The 5,228-nt window shown below is 37.5% G+C and overlaps 1 pseudogene; it reads left to right on the top strand.

The window, feature by feature from the left end:
- The first annotated feature begins 1,528 nt into the window (after positions 1–1,528).
- Positions 1,529–4,999, top strand: LOC113277501 (annotated as a pseudogene).
- The last annotated feature ends 229 nt before the right edge of the window (positions 5,000–5,228 follow it).

The following is a 5,228-nucleotide window of genomic DNA, read 5'->3' as shown; positions in this document are numbered from 1 at the left end:
CTAAAATTGTCTCATCCACTTTTTCTTCATTATAGATTATGTCTTCAGCTGATTCAAATTCGGAACGACAGACTAATGAGTGGTGAAGTACCTGTAAAAAAATGCCAGACATCTCAAGTTTTTCACTTCATAGAAACCACACAGTACTACTAAAGTCATCCAGAAACTACCTTGTGTGCAGCTACCTAGTAAGGGATATCCCTTACTATGACCGATATGGCTAGTGAAGCGCAAAGATTGCGCGTTACAACATAGTCGGCCTAGTAAGTTTTCAGCCATGATGGCGCTACACTGCATAAACCATGAAGCGCTAAGATAGTGGGACCCTGCAGAGCTAGTAAAGCGCCATGATGGATGTATAGTAATTAAGCTTATTGGCCGACACAATGAAGCTTCATTGAGGGAGACAAGACAAGGCCAAAGTGACAAATGCAACATGCGATGTTGGCATTGAGGCGTATCCGTGGAGTTGAGTTGGCTCAAATTCAAGGATGATGCGAGAATGTAGAATATGCCAAGAGTTTTCCTATGCGTTAGCCCAGGGATGGCGAAAGTTTCGACAATGCAAGCAAGTTAGTAATGCAAGAGTACGAATTGTTATTGTCGAGCAAGTTCGCTAAATGAAGCATATAACGCACGAATAACGATAATGAACTAAGAGAATTGTTGAGATGATTGTAGCGCAATATTGGATGTACATTGGCTTAGGCTAAGAAGACTACAGTGCCTTGTTGGCTGAGTATTGACTCAAGGCCAAGTTCAGTAATACGCCAAGATTGTGCATTATGGCTCAGATGACGGTTATGAGTTGGTTATTGGATTTATAAGTGTGCCAATGGTGTGAGACAAGGGATAACGGTTATAGAAGAAGTTTATAACCTAAAATGAGTATTCATAACTACTTTGGAATATGTGTTAAAGGTTAGCTAGAATTTGGCCAAGTATACAGAGTTATTGGCGGTCATGGAACTACCTTATGGGACAAATGGATGTTCTATGTGTGTACAAGTGTTGGGCACGGTTTTTGGCTATATAACTACTGTATATATAGTGTGAGAAACATTGTAAATCAGCATGAGAGAGTAGGATATGAAAGGCTTACAGAGTTTGTAGAGTTAGTCTCATGTTTGAGAGAACAAGGCATCACGAAGAGGGTGATGACATGTTTAGTCCATTGGTTGTACATAAGTTTTGTAATCTTCCATTAATACAATAAAATGGGTTAATTGTGTCATGTCTTTGTGTTTATAACGTTGTTGTTTTTGTAAGATTGTCAAATAGGTAAATGATGGCAAATCTCTTATGTTTATGGGGCATAAAGAATTAGAGAGGAAAAAAAGAAAGAATTCCGTTGCGTAAAGTCTTTAGAGTGATGAGTATTTGTGAGTGAAGTTGATTCACTGAACACAGGTTAGCCGGTCATGTCCCGTAGACAATATTAGGCCGCTAAATGGGTATGCGACACTTGCTTTGGGCCTTATTCAGTCTCTTTTTATTTTTATTTTTATTTTTGATCGTCAAATTCAGTCTCTCTTTCTTCATTCATCTCCATTTTCCTTTCGCTCCTATGGATTTGACATCAAATTACGATATCACCCAAACCGCAAATTTAATACACACTGTAAATTTCACCAGAGTTGCTTTACAGGTAATTTATTTATCATCTTCATCTTTAAACCCTAGAAAAACCCAAACTTTGTTTTGCCCCCAATTTTAAGTTTGATTTTTGTTTCCGTGTACTTGTAGTTTCCAGATAATTTATTGAAGGATTCGATTAAAGTTGTGGGTGAACTTAGAAAGGAGCTTAATTTACTAACTAATAGAAAAGAATCATCAGATGATAGAAAAGAAATTGGGCTGTATGTATTGGCAGATACTACATACGGGAGTTGTTGTGTTGATGAAGTTGGTGCTTCACATGTTGATGCTGATTGTGTTGTTCATTATGGTCATACTTGCTTAAGCCCGTCAGTATTTCTCCATGTATTTCTTCTTCTTCTTTTTTTTTATCTAAAAATTGAATCTTTATTGAGTTCAATTTGGGGTTTTAAGGTTTATAGCATGTTTTTCTTACTTGTGTGCAGAACTACAACTTTACCGGCATTTTGTGTTTTTGGAAAAGAGTCTATCGATATCTCTGATTCCGCTAAGTGTTTATCAGATTGCTTATTGACAAGTGACAAACCTGTTCTGGTATGTATTAGATTCTCATTTGCAAAATTTGGTCTCCCGATTATGTTTTTTCTATTGTTTTTGTTCCCGTTGAATTAGATATTGCCAGCTAGTGCTGGAAAAAGTTCAATGGTTCTGCTAATTTGTTGTCTGAATTATGTGTTTATCCGACATGCAGGTTCTTTATGGACTTGAATATGCACATGCATTAGAATCATTGAGAACGGAATCATCATTGCATTATGGAACTGAAGGCAGTTCGCAGCTTCATTTTGCGGATGTTACTTGTTCGGTTATTAATCCATTACAAAGTAAAACACCTAGTGTGAAGCTTGAATCTTCAAATGGCTGTACTGCAAAGGGAAGCCATGATGATTGCAAAGAAACAGATTCTACATTAGATGGTTTTAATCATTCCATTGGTGGCTTGACTTGGAATTTTCCCCAAGGCCACAAGATGGAGGATTACATGCTCTTTTGGATAGGTTTAGAGAACCCTGCCTTTTCAAATCTTATGCTCACCTACAATAGCAGTGATATAGGTATGCTTTTCGTTTTTTAGGTTTTAGTTTGAGATCTTCTCATTCTTAAATGGCTTTTGAATCCTACATTAAATTGGTGTCTGGGAGTTTGAATTTTGTTGACAATGGTTTCAGTCAGATATGATCCTGTGGAAATTGTGTAATGAAAGACGTGTCTCAAACGAAAAAGATTCTTCAGCGTAGGTATTACTACTAAATGGTTCTCATCTTGTCTTTCAGATGGAAGGTGTAGGTATGTTGCTAGAAGTTATATCTAATATGGACGTGTATTTGTGTAGGTATTATATTGTCGAGAAAGCAAAGGATGCTAACATTATTGGGATTTTGGTCGGTACTCTTGGTGTAGGTATGTTCCATAATAGAGTTATTATCACTGTACTTGTAAATATATTTGTGCAGATTACTCAACTATTACTTCATTTGGACTGGAAACTTTGGACTGGAAACCCTAGATGTTTAGCTAAATTTAATCTCAGTTTCTTCAGATTTTAATAGAACTTAGTAGTTCAACATTCGGTGATGTGTCACAACATGGTTATTTAACTACGGAACCAGACTGAGATTTCTATTTGGCAAATGTGAATGCAGCTTATCTTAATATGATTAATCAAATGAAAGCTCTCATTGCCAGAGCAGGGAAAAAGGCGTATACTCTTCTTATGGGAAAGCCAAACCCTGCAAAACTAGCTAACTTCCCGGAGGTAAATAATTTTATCCAGACATCCATATCGTTGCCATGTTCAACTGCTTGGGATGACCACGGATAGATTACCTGACAAAATTTGCTTCATTGTGGGCAGTGTGATGTTTTTATTTATATCTCTTGTGCCCAAACTGCACTTTTGGATAGCAAAGATTTCTTATCTCCAGTGATTACACCTTATGGATTTCTTATCTCCAGTGATTACACTTTTGGATAGCTTACAATTTTTTTAGCTGTTTGCATACTTCGTTATGCGGAGTTACATTGTCTGTTCCTTTCGTTTATTTTTGGAAGTGTAGCATCCGTAGGTATTTGCAATGTCTTGGAATTCAATCTGGTTGTGGAAGCCGCCTATCATGTTCAGAATTTCATTATGTTAATAAAATAGTTGACATTTAGTTGATTCTGCTCATTCTTACTAGTGACTCTGCAGAGGGAGTCACTGGACTGGGGAATACGTGACAGGCTTCCAGGATTTGATGACATCTGCTCAGTTTAATGTTGATGGAGGGCCCGAAGAAGCTCTTTTTTCCTTCATGAAGGGTTGTTATGTAGAAGATTTCAATCAGCAAGGTCTCTCTATTTTCTCTCTCCCTATATATTTATATGTGTGTGTTGCGTGCGTGTGTGTGTGTTTTTCTCAGTGTGTGTGTATGCACACACCATGTTTCCTGTGTTTAAGTACCTGCAAGTGAAACCTAAGATCTACACCATCAAGTTGTGATGATGGGCGATATCAGAATCGGCTATCTAATTTCTGTCTGTGGACACATATCCATCATTGCCATCATAAGCTCTAATCAACTAGTGCCGTATTTATTTAGTATAATTCACTAGTATCTTCTTTTAATTCCCTTCAAATCAGTCCTGCAAACTCTTACATTTGCACTGAATTTTGTGTTCATGTTTTGTTTAAATGCTTAGCACTAGTCTCTGTTATAGTTTACTAACATTTGAAGAATTAGCAGAATCAATAAACGACGATGAAGATAAGGTAAGAGCAACAACAGATCTAGCTGAGGCAACCCACAAGGCGTTACAACTGCACGACAAGTACCCCAAGTCCATAATCAAAGGAGCAGCTAAATCTGGAGCAGAGTTCTTCAGTTCACGCTCGTATCAGGGTCTCGAAATGCAAACTGATGATTCAGTACCTCGCACATTTGTCACAGGAAGAACAGGAAGGGCAGCAGGTTACACGAGTGAGCCAAATAAAGATCAAAATTCATGATCAGCACACAACCAACAATGCCGAGTAAGTTCATCTCAGCGGATCTTGTTCCCACTTTCAGCACAGCTGCGCAAGCGAACAAGCCAATATGGAGCAACAAAAGAGTGGGGTGATATGCATGGTAAAAGTTGTGATTTCCTTGATAGGCATTCCAAAAGCCAGCAAGTCTCATCTGGTTGTAAAACCAGGAAACACCATTGTAACAACTTTTTTTTTTTTTTTTGACTCGGTTGGCATTTTTTTTTCTTTCTTTTTTATGTTACATATAGACCCAACCAATTAGTATCCCTCGATAGGGGAAGAGGGATATAGGTTTTTTTAACAACTAATTATTACTGCCGGAGTCCCATCTTTTTTTCCTCCAGAACATTTTTTTACACTTCCCAACAACATTGCCCGACATAAGCCAAACAAGATTTTATAGGCTAATTGTTCTCTCTCTACAGCTTCCAAAACAAGGTGAAGTGCAATTAACAGCATCTCCGATAGTGGGTGTTAAAAATTCCATGTGGAATTTTTATTTAGATCCTTATTTATGTGATTTTATACAGGTGCCAAAAATAACAATGTTTTGCTAATG

This window comes from Papaver somniferum, chromosome 5, assembly GCF_003573695.1.
Source record: "Papaver somniferum cultivar HN1 chromosome 5, ASM357369v1, whole genome shotgun sequence".
In the NCBI taxonomy this organism is placed as follows: Eukaryota; Viridiplantae; Streptophyta; class Magnoliopsida; order Ranunculales; family Papaveraceae; genus Papaver; species Papaver somniferum.
This window is presented reverse-complemented; position numbering and strand designations above follow the sequence as displayed.